This window comes from Triturus cristatus, chromosome 7, assembly GCF_964204655.1.
Source record: "Triturus cristatus chromosome 7, aTriCri1.1, whole genome shotgun sequence".
NCBI classification, from domain to species: Eukaryota; Metazoa; Chordata; class Amphibia; order Caudata; family Salamandridae; genus Triturus; species Triturus cristatus.
In genome coordinates this window covers 1,020,996,646-1,021,009,026 of record NC_140590.1, presented here as the reverse complement: position 1 = coordinate 1,021,009,026, position 12,381 = coordinate 1,020,996,646, and the positions used below count along the sequence as shown (strand labels likewise).

The 12,381-nt window shown below is 43.3% G+C and overlaps 1 long non-coding RNA gene across 1 annotated transcript in view; it reads left to right on the top strand.

Moving 5' to 3' along the window:
• The window catches only part of LOC146811036 (uncharacterized), a 102,883-nt gene extending 90,877 nt beyond the window's left edge, over positions 1 to 12,006 (top strand). Inside the window, exon 3 of the long non-coding RNA XR_014966674.1 lies at positions 11,795 to 12,006. This is a non-coding gene — a long non-coding RNA (uncharacterized LOC146811036). The remainder of the gene's footprint in view (positions 1 to 11,794) is intronic.
• The last annotated feature ends 375 nt before the right edge of the window (positions 12,007 to 12,381 follow it).

Here is a 12,381-nt window from a genome sequence, read left to right as displayed (position 1 = left end):
AAAGACGACTTATAAAGCACGGGGATGTCCCAAAAAGTTTTGGAAAATATGGAAACCATGGCTTACACATTATGGACTTTCACTCTCTGATACACAATGATCTCCTATGGTGGGTGGATGGGTTGCGAAACAGGAAGGGGCCCAAAACGATGTATATGTATATGATGCAGCTATTTGATTGTCCACCTCTGTCGTTTATGTATGATGCCAATGTCACACTGAATATGATACTACGTTTTGCTACTGAACAATATCTTTGTAATGTAATTAAGAAAATGTTAATAAATATATTTATAAAAAAAGAAATACATGTGCAGGCAGCCACCTGGAGGCAGCCAATTTCACACCACACATGGTCTTTGGTCGTGCGTGGCTTGGGATTACCATACTGAACGGATTTATACCCGATCACAAACAGAACATTCTGCGAACCAAGATCTAGTTTCCTGCCAAATTTGTAATTCTGTTCAGCAGCTTTTCCGATAGCACTTCTTAAAGAAGTCTATGGAAAATGAATGGGGAAATATGCTTTTGGGACCCCACTTTTTTTTCAGCCCCTGCTTGGCAGATCACCCAAAAACTTCACAATAAGGACCTGAAGTGAATCTGCTTTTTTTTGTAAAGTTTTGTGAATATTCGTCAAATGGTGCCAAATTTATTAGAAAAACAAAAAATACCTCGTCTATGGAAAAGCTAACGCAACTATAACTACCTACGCCACTTGTTAATATATATACATATATGTGTGTTTGTGTGTGTGTGTGTGTGTGTATATATATATATATATATATATATATATATATATATATATATATATAGAGCTAGATGGATAAATAAATAGATAGAAATTGAATATCTTACACAGATGGCAAGTGTGACTGTTTAGCTATTGTTTGGCCTGACTTTCCATTGAAAAGACATTGTCTGCACAAAGCGTTTCAAAACATGTTCATGCAATTTGAGTTTGGCATGGTTAATTTCATACCGATGTGCTCAATGGGGGCAAAAATAAAATTCAAAGTTGAAATTGGCTTTTTTCACTCCCATGGGACGCTTTGAACTGCGCTACAGAATAAACAACTAAACGGAATTCCACATGTGACACAAAAGTGAAATTTACTCAAGGAAGTGCCTTTGCTTGGTTTGGTGTTAGTCCGTTGAGTACTTTTTGAGAAATTAGTGTTAAAAGTGTTTTTCGGCTTCACATTGAGATAATCTGTAATTCAAGATAGAGATTTCCGGACTGTTATTGTGTGGATGGTCTGCAAGCCTGGGTTTGAGGACCATCTGCGAACCCACATTTTAAACAATACTCACATTCTATTAAACGACTGAACTTTTCTCCTGTCATCTATTTTGGGTCAGTGGATCCAAAACAGAGACCGCTCACTTGGATAATCTGATTGGACACCTACAATTGAAAATGTTTCTAATATTTACTTAGTCTCCACATCCTTCAAACATTTTGGAAAGGCAAGATAAGCACATAAAGAGACATGGTGAGCACATCCTGACTCTCTCGCCTAAATTAGAGACCCCAAAAAAGTTCCCAAATACATAAACCGCTCCCCCCAATATTGTCTGTGTCACAGGATCCATGAAGCCCTGTAGGACTTGTGGACCCCGACTGTCATAGAGCCCCAAGTCTGAGGCCTAACTTGCTTCCATTTTGAACACGTGCTGGACCTGCAATTCGCATATTAGCGTATAATTTCACATAAATTCTTGGAGTTTCACATAATTTCCACAAAGAAAATACGGCAAGTTTTGCAGAGGCTTAGTCATGATATCTAGATGGCGAACTATGGGTGCCATTTAAATGTACCATGCCAATGCCCTTGATGACATGACTGTGGACTATATGGACGGATGTTGAGCCCCCTTCTATAGACTGCGGTCTCAATCCCAAGGCTGCAGACAATGTGCAGATTTGGGAGTTCCATGCCTGTCACGGGTCCATTTGTCAAAGTCCTGGTCTATTGGCGCTTTTTTAGGTGTGCTTGCAAAATGTCAGCAGACTACAGACACATTTGGAGACCAAATACAATTAAAAACCCAACTTTGCCATTAGGGAATGTAGTTTATAGTCATGCGCACCGTGGTCGGCCACCTGTAATGGGTTTGTGACAGGGCCAGGCTGAAGGCCGTCTGCAGTGGGAATTGGCTGCCCAAGGTGGGTTGCATTGTGGCTCGGCCGCCTGGTACTTTTTTGAGCAAGTTGTACCTGGTCAAAAAAACGCAACACAAAAATTATTAAACAAACAAGGTTAAGACGCAGGAATAGTTAGCTTTGGTTATAACACATTAACATACGATTAATAAAGCTTAGAAATGCACTTAAAAACCCCTAGAGGATATCCTGTCTGCTGTATCACAAGTGCATTGTTGTCAACGGCACTCTAAGGCGCTGCCTGCCAAACGGTAAATCAGGCCTCAAGCAGGGCCTTTGTGTGCTACAATAAGCAGGAAAATAGGCCGACTCGAAGAATCCGGCGACATTCTTGAACTTTCTACGAACATATGGGAGGAAGTAAACATGGTGGCCGAGGACTCTATTTGCAGGAGACGAAGGCCGGATGGCGGCAGACACCCTTGGCCACCGTCTCCACCGGGCAGTGGCAGGAGGTGGCCTCCACCTTCGGTTGTCTTCCTCAGGACCCCCGCGCCTGCCGCCGGCTTGCAGGAATGCCACACATCCTGTCTGCGCAAACAGGATGCCTGGTCAGAAAGGGGCATACGTGCCAACATTTAGAAACACCCTGAAAAGAAATTTGGCAGCAGAAAGTGGGAGAACATAATTTTGTCATTGCCCTACTTTGGATATTTAGTAGGGATAAGTACAAAATGTAGCGAAATGTCAACTTCTTGGGGGGATTAAATGACGCCATATATCGTAGTAGCGGGTATTCCATTTAAGGGAGCTAAGAGGTCGACTAAGAGGCCTAGGCACTAAAATTAAGGGGAAAAAACGTAAAATTCAGATAAATAAAGGTGGGGTGGCTATCGCATGGTCTGCTCAAGGCATTGGGGATATTTCACTCGAGTAAATCAGCCTTTTATGGAGTAGTGATCAAGCCTGAACACAGCGCCCGATTAATAAAAGTCTGAGTAAAAACAACGGGGCATATTTACAATAACTGGCGCATCCCTGAATATCAGCAGGGATGCGCCAGTTATTGTCCGCCACAGCTCCGCCACCATGGATGCGCCGCATTGTAAATGCGGCGCACCATGGGGCAAAAACGGCACAGATGCGTGACGCATCTGTGCCGTAAAAGTGGTGCATTGCTGGAGTTGCGTCGCAAGCGCGACGCAGCTCCAGCAATGCTCTGGGGGGCCCTATCTTGTTAATGCTGCGTCGATCCTTACGCCTGCTTCAAGCAGGCGCAGGGTTTTGACGCAGCATGGGCCTAAAAGTCACTGAGTGAAATCTTGTAGATTTCACTCAGCCCCTTTTAGGAGGCGTTCCTGCGCCGGAATGCCCCCCCTGCGCAGGAACGCCTACATGTGGCGCAGGGCTTTACAACGTGACGCATCTTGTACGTCACATTGTAAGTACCCCGCACTATGACGCAGGATTTGCGCCGCCGCTGCGTCACAAAAGTGACGCAACGGCAGCGTAAATGAGGCGCAAGGGGCTTGTAAATCTGCCCCAACAACTTTTGCAAAATATAAACCACATATACCCCATTTGCATAAGTAATTGCTATATGATGATTCACGGAGATGTGTATGAGTTGTGCATAATCAAAGCACGTGTATTTGGGATACATAAAACAATTTTCTTATTGCTGTCAGTGCACATTAATGGTTTGAGTAGGTTCCAAACGAATAAGCTTAGCAAAATTGATTAATCACAAAATTATTTACATTTTATTTCCTTCTTCAATTATTGATTTTTTTCCCCATACATATCACCCTTTCGAAAACATAATTTGATAATAGTGCATTGTTTGGTACACAAAATGTTCTATTCATTTGCATAATATATGAGAGGGCTGTGAATACTGCAAAAGTTACTACTGGGCTAGTGGTTCTTCAAACCCCCCTGAGTTTGGCCACGTGTGCACACCCATTAAGTGGACCTGATGTCTGCATGAGCTGCATACATGACGCACCCCATAGAACGTGTTGACGACTTATATTGACTTTGACTTTGGCTTTAGTTTGTGACTCAAGCACAGTTCGTTGATGCCTATATTAAGATTTCCAGGCCTAAGTGGAGCTCATGAATACGGACTCTGGTAGCAAGCAAACACTTCAGAGGTGTGATTGTTGTGATCCCATCCTCGTCGCCAAAATAAATGTTGTGATCTCTGTAGAAAGACACCTGGAGCCAGGAGGTATTCTTAAGCCATCTTTATTCAGTCTCCAGTTCAGGTTACATCTGTCTCTACTCCAGCCAGCCTAGTGTGGTACCAGCCCCACCAGGAGCAGCCTCCCTAGCTGCTCAGCCCATCTTCAACTGCCAACACTCATCCACTCAGACACCCAGGCATTCCATGCATCACAGGCACACCAACATTCTATGACCATCTCACGCTCTGGCTGAGCAGCTAGTGGCAGCAGGGCTGGACTAAAATGATAATCAATTAAGTAGGATATAACAGTGATCCTCAGTGCTGCCCAATGGGATTGTGGTAGATGTAGTAACTGCGTCTTTCATATCCTTTGATGCCAGATTACGTGTATGAACATTGGCCTATGCTAACTGTTTAAATAAAAAGATATTTCCTCATTAAAAATGTATCATTATCATACTCTTGAAAAAAAAACTGAGAAACGAAATGAAAAATGCTAGGACTACGAGTCCCACAATGCTATGGGGGAAGACTGCAGCCTGCGGGTGCTGGTTGGTTGAACGCTCCTGCAATCTGTCTTTATATCTAAATCTAACGCATGCATGGAAACTCTTTGTGAGTCGGCCCCGCAGTCCTTGTGTTTCTCCTGAAAAAGAATGCCAAAATGCATGTGTAGCTCCCTGAACAAGAAGTTTGATGTGGCCGTCATGTGTACCTGTTCTTTGTCCAAAAAGAAGTAGTGCCCCAGTATAGAGCAAGAGGTGGGCGAGTCACTGAAGCCTGGATTCGGCTCTGGTTCGGCCCTACAGGACCCTCGGGTCAAAAGCGAGCCAGAGAAGGAGGGGAAAGAAAGGAGGGGAAAGAGGTTGTAGAAGAAACTGGGCAGGAGATAGAAAGAGAGACATGGCCGGGGAAGAACGCCAGTGCTTAGAAAGAGGTAGGGCCGAGAGGGAGGCAGGTGACTCCCCGCAGAGGGACAAGAAAAGAAAGGACATTTGGAATGAAGAGTTTTGAGAAATGGGGGAGAAATAAAAGGGGGGGAGATAAGCCAAGGAATAGAATTGAGAAGGCACAGCATTATGTGAAAAGCTGGCAGGGTTAGGGCAGAGTCAGTATTGTGACATGTGACTGACTGACTATGATTGCCTCTAATATTGGCCTAAGACGGGCACCAGTCTGTTACAATGTGGCACATCCACCAATGGGCCAGTCTGCAGCAGCCCCATCCCTGTGCATCCCTCTTTCCCTCTTCCTGTCACCATGACTGCCATAAACTGACCAGGAAGTTGCTGGCTGAGCTTGTTACTTGGCTCTAAGATGCAAGCCAGACCCCTGACTCGACTTTGGCTTGGCTCTGGCTCAGCTCTCCCCATTGCTTAATTTTAGCCAGTGGTTTCCGGTGCTCGGCACCATCATTTAGTTGTCAACACTGGCACTTATGACAGCTGCCACTTGGTGGTGCTGTTTGTATAAATTAGAGATGAGCAGAACAGCAATTGTTTATTAATTCAGTACGCATTAACAACAACTAATACCTGCCGCCCAGCTATTTTCATAGCTTTGGGGGCCTGGAATAGGCTGAATTGTCACACTTGTAGTGTGCTGCTTCGTAGTAGTTGTGTGGGTACTGTCATTAGCAACGACGGCAGTGGCAATGGCGGCTGCAAGCTGCAATGGCCTCCTGACTAGAGCCCTGGCACTTATCTTTTTTTTTTACAAATTAAACTGACTCTCCGCATAAATTCTCTAGCTCGTCGACCTCTATGGAGAGCCACCCTCCTGCCCTGAGGGTGCCCAGCAGCACCTTGTGCAGTCAGAGTGCATGACGCGTCGAGCGTTTGATGGATCAGTGAAGCGATGGCCACACCGCCACAGGAGGGTGACGAGAGACATTGAATGAGATTCAAAACGGAAGGCTGAAATATACGAGGCAGGAAAGCATGATCTATGTCTGCTTCCCACTGTGGACAGACCTCTATGGCAGGGCTGCAGTGGTCAAATGGGATACAGGAAGGGGCTGCTTTTAGGGCTGTGTTGAACGAGGTATCATCAGTTATGCAGGGACATTTTCAACATAGCGTAGAAAAATAATGCTCCTGTGACACGTGAAAACCTGAATATTACAATATTTTATGTATTTTTCTTGACAGATACATGTAAAGCACATCACTTTGTTGTCAATTATTTTTAGGTCTGGCGTTGGCTAAGACCTTTTAAATTTGCTAAAATTATATGTCTAATATGCTTAAAGGGGATTTCAGCTGTCCCTCTGTATCCATTGGTCAGGTAGTGTCATTCACATTTTTCTTCCACCCGTCATAGCAAGCAGCGGTAGGTGAGCCTACCTAAACCACGGGCTAATTTCACTTGAAGTGACAACATTCTGCCCTTTCACAGGGAACACATCAACACACAAAAGTAGCTCCCTCCAGTGGAAGGGACTAATATAGCAATGTCCATCGTTCTGAGACAAACAAAATGTTGGCTTTTAGCCAATGTTTTTTGTTTTTTTATAGATTAATGAGGGCATGCACCTTCCCCAACAATAAAGTTTTACAAAAAACATGAGGAAACAAAATAAGCATTGACAAAGCCAAATGGTTGGTGGACAACGCAAGATCTATTGGCTTTGCCAATACTTGTTTATACTGTTGCTGCAGAGTTAATCTTTACTTTCCATTTATTTTTAAAATTCATGGAGCAAGAACCCTGATTGGCCAGCTCGTCACTGAGATGGTGTCCTGCTATGTGAGTCTAGTATTAATCTAAATATTGTCTCTTGCTGCTTTGGGTATCTGTCCCGCCTCCCTATGAGCACCCGTTCTGGGACCACCAAACTAATTTCACATAGATAGCTGAGTGAGTCGAGCGTCTGTCTACTGAGATGTAACAAAATGCCCCAAACCCAGCGTTAGGTCACTGTGTATGCCCACGATCTCCTACCCCTAAACGCCCCCAAACATGGACGAAGGAGGGGAGGTGTGGAAGATGGATAGATTCTGTGTTTTCGTGCCAGCTTGCCTTTTAGCAAGGCTCTGACGTCAGAGCCCGTCGTGCAGGAAATAAGCCAGCATTCCGTTCATAGCAAGGAACATATTCTACATGCTCAGCCCAGCTCCCAGGCACCGCCTCAGACAATCTAGCAAGAAATGACAGATAAGGCCCCGCATGGGGCCTGATGTTGACTTTATTGGGCTGTCTTGCAGATGGTGACTTAACACAAAAAGTATGAACTTTTGCTTTTATGAAATGAACTAGACATTGTGCAGTTACGTCTTAAATATAAGAAATATGAAAAAGAGAATACATGACTAAAAGGCAAACTGCAATTCAATACGGCCCATTTGAAAAAAATAACAATTTGGCAAAATTACTCGACAAAATTAATTGAAAAGATCACAATTTCTCATTTGGAATCACATGCATAGCATACACACACCAGGCTAAAGAAATCATGCGTAATCGTTAATCGCAATATTTCTGAATCGTCAAACCCAGAAAGCAGAGCATTGCATTACTTGCTCTGCTTTCGATCAAAAATGAATTATTGTGGTGTGACTTTTCGGGGGATAGGACACAAAATAGAAAATTACTTGCCTAGAAGCATTGGAAAAGCCACCTGGTTTCAACTTTGACACCTACTTGCTTTGTCAATGCTGTATCCCAAAAATATTTTTCGCAGATGGTGGCCAACATTGGCAAAAAAAACGGGAGTGATGACGTGGCAGCTGGCCACACCATTAGGTAGGCGCGGGAATGCTTGATTACGTGCCAATTTGCATATGTCACTGTGCTGTGTCCACTGTGTGAAAGACATAAAGCTGCGAGGTGCAGTTGAACACTACTCTTTCTAAACTGTGTCTCAAACAGGGGTCAGGTTCAGGGAAATGGCTTTGAGGTTTGACGTCATATCAGGAGATCTCAGAGCTTGGCTCACTGTACAGAGCATCCCTCACCCCACCCAACAAGGCAGCATGGACGAAAAGAGGCTTCTCTCTGGGAAGGATGATCTGAGGCAGGCGCATGCTGCCATAGCTGGAGGGTTCGAGAAGGAGGCTGCCTTTAAAGCTGCTAGGGCTGGGGCTTCAGGGAGTTTGATGTCAGGGTTAGGAACACGAGGGAGGCCAGTTGTATGCCCTGTAAATCTGAGAGTGGCACAGCTTTCCAGGCATACTACTGCCAATGTCAGTGAATTCTAAAATGTAGTAAATTTGCACCCCTTCAAGTAGTACTTTTATGGAGTGCACATTGACTACTTGTTGGTAATTTCGTGACTGAGGTGGTGATTGCTGGAATTTTGTATATATATATATATATATATATACACACACTCACACATACACACACACACACACACACACACCTCTCTCTCTATATATATATATTTTTTAACGTTTCTGCTCCAAAAATTAACAAGTTAAAAAGTTAAAAGCTCTTAGTGAAATGAAAACAGCAAGAAAAACCAACAGAAATAACAGCCCTGTCTCCGGACTCTAACGTACTAGGTCCGATTCGCAAACAGAGGGGGGAACGTTAGCAAATAATAGGTTACGTCGTGCCAGAGTCGAGTCAATGGTCTGGCCTGGCTCTAATTGTCCATGTATGAGTCAAGCCATGAAAATGTTTGGCATGTATAATGTGCAGGATACGATACAGTCCTTTCAAAATTCCAAAACGTTTATGCAGAAGTGTTTCAAATTAGTACACCAGATTATAGCGCTGCAGAGACAGAATATGTATTAAAAGTAACCGTTTTTTAATATGAACTGAGAAACATTCACGCCTCCTGTTTGATGGCAATGCTAATAATGAACTAAGAGGCAAGTCAATATTCACGTGAACCGCTAATGTGGCCTATATTCTTATTATGGATGGAGCCACATTATAGTCTTCTAAATAGGAGAGGAGTTGGCCTAAGGGCTAGGGCCCTCGACCTGGCAACTGGGTTCGAGTCTCGGTAATGACGCTGAACATCCTGTGATTCTGGGCAAATCACTTAATCTCCCGGGTGCTGCTGTTATAAACATTTTGCCTAGGGTCACACCGTTTTGATAAGTAGAAAAGCTCTCTCTCTCTCTCTCTCATGTTTTACATACACCAAAAGTCACTTTTTGTCTTTTAGTCTTTGCCTGTGACAACAGTTTATTCTCTAAAGTAATTTCCTTGAGTGGTCCACCCTATAACCCTCATGCCAATTGTCAAACTGGTGCAGCAGGGCACGGGGCAAACATTACAATATGTTTCAGGTCTGATTTTGCCGCTAGGTTCAGCATTGTATTCAGGGAAGGGCCTCTCGAGCTAGAGACTATTAGTAAGGACACACTTCTCTTCAACCCCTCTTCCTTATACGCAAGCACCATTGAGGCCGAAAGGAAAGCATTTAAATCTCTTAGATTCTATTAGGTACAGAGGGAGCAGTGACATTGTAATAGACAGGCTCAACACAGACAGTCATTTGTGGTCACAGTTACAGTATGGTATCTGAATTTATATAGCTCTTTACTACCCATCGGCCTTAACCTGAATTTAAGAACAAGTGGAACATGTGTTCAAAAAACAGTGCCATGGCAGGGGCCCATTGAGTTTGCTAAACATGCCTGCAGATATCCTGAGTGCTGTATGTTTGAGTGGTGTCTGCAGGGTGGTGGAGTGATGGCACTGTTTTGGTCTTCTGCTACTAGAAGAAGAATGGCTGGAATTACAACAATGTTGTTTTTTGGTCTGGGGTTAGTCAAGGCATTTTTATTTTACTAAAATAATATGTATAATATACTTACTTATAGAGACTATCCGCCTGCCGTCTTTATCCATTGGTCCGTTATTGTGTTATCCACATTTTTGTTTCACCCACTGCAACTTACAGCATGGTGCAGTAGGCCAGCCCACTTCAGAAATGTGCTAGCCTCACTGTGACCGATGGCATTCAGCCCTTTATCAGGGAACACTTACACACACACAAAGAAGTTCCTTACAGTGCTGGGGACTTCTGTGGTAATGTGTGCTGTTTGACACCCCAAAATACTTTTACTTTTAGCCAATGGCTTTTTCAGAGTGACGAGGGACAGCAGCTTCCCCAGCAGTAAAGTTTTGCAAAACCCATGACAAATCAAAATAAGAATTGAAAAAGCCAAAAGACTGGCACCTACAATCAGATCTGCTGGCATTGCCAATGCTTGATTTTTTTGTAGCTCCAATAGAAAGCGCCCCAGACTTTCTCTAATAATTAAATTTGAACTTGAATGACCTAGATTCTTCTGTTCCGTACATTGTGTACTCCTTGGATAGCTGATGCTGCTTAAATACATTTTTTTTAAATGTTCCATGTGCATGGTGGGCTCACCCCCAGGGTCAGAGTGGTTACATTAGCACGTCTTGGCCTGTGGGCGCGGGGCTATATTGACATTGTTCAAGCCCCACGTGCTTCACCTGCAACATGCAACTGGTTCAACTGTGAATCCTTCTGGAAACAGATCCTCCTGTATCCGTGAGTGAGGTTCGGGGCCAGGTCAGGTCAGAGTTCACTCCGCTGTAATTCAAGGTATATTGATGATTTTAAAGAAATCAGAACTCGAAAGCAGATACCATACTCAAAATCGGACATCAAGCGTGGTCACAGCGGGTATTGCATTGCCTCGACTCCGCTTTTTACCCCACCAATGTTGATAAAATGAGTACCAGCTCAGTTTGAGATTTAGCTTTTATTTCGTTTGTGGTGCAGCACTTTATGCTGTTTCGCTGTCAGTAATATGGGCCACAGTGTTGTCCAGCTCAATTAGGCTACCTTAAGACGATGACAGACTGCATCCTCCCAAGCCTCTGGGCTGGGAATCTGGGATGTTGGATATTTTACTTCGGTTACATGCTAAGGCTGAAAAGTAGTACAAAAAAGTTGTAAGAGCAGACAGAGAAATGATGGTTGAATGAGTAGATGGATGAATAATGTGAGACAAAGATTTGTTTAGAGTTTTGTGGATTTATATTTTTGGGTATCATTAAAAATGTGCAATAGCCATTTTCACATATGATTTTATAGCTATAGTTTCAATTAACATAATTACATTAGAAAAACATTTCTTATGATCTGTAAAAGTGTGTTTAATAATGTGTTTTAGTTAGGATACATTTCTGTGTAAACCCTGTTTTGCATTAAATTGGTAGTCATCTCTGACACTCACTCATGTCCCCCACATCCTCTCCCCACAGCCTCCGCAGCGCACAGTCAAGCTGAAGTCCTAATAGTTTATTTCCATTGATGTTGTTGTCCTGCTCATGGTGAACCCTCACCGGTTTGAATGCAATATTGTTACATGTAGCTTTGTTTTCCGTTTCCGCACTGGATCTATTTATTCAGAGAAATGTTTCATATTTGTTAGAACATCTCCAGATACGAATAAAGGGGGTTAATAATTCAAGTGCATGGGAAAGTGCCTATGTGTGAAGATACTTTTGCCCACACCATGATGATTTTGTAATCATTCTTATTTTCTATGTAGGTTTTGCATGAAAAAAACCTCAGTTTTGTGGGAGAGCCAGAAAACTTTCCTGTTCTACTAGGGATACTGGCTGGTTATTTCCTGATTCTGCTGCCCATTGGAACATGCTCTGACTTTAACATACTCTGTATAATTCTGCATCCAAGAGCCTTCATGGCATGCACTCTCTACTGCCTACTTTGAATTTTTGTAATAAAACCCCTTTAACTTTCACTGATATGGAACTCAGTCATTGATTGGCTCATTCATTATTTCTTGATGAACTGTGTTGTTCTTGATTTTGATGTTTTGGAATGGGCCTTAACTCGGGGAAACCTTGCCCCATGAGATTGGGGTTTCACAGTGTCTCCGATACAGTAAACTGTGGGAGTACTTAATGAGGTAAATTTTAAGGTGTCTAAATTTTGGGGTACCTTTTTGTTCCCACACATTTACAGAGCTAAATGAGCTGCTGGATGGAATGTTGGCGGGATGATTGGGGTATGGTCGAAGGATGGGTGAGTGGGTGGCAGATGGGTGGTATTAGGTTGGTGAACATAGTGATGAATGTATGGATAGCTGTAGAGCTAGACGGAAAGAGTCAAGAT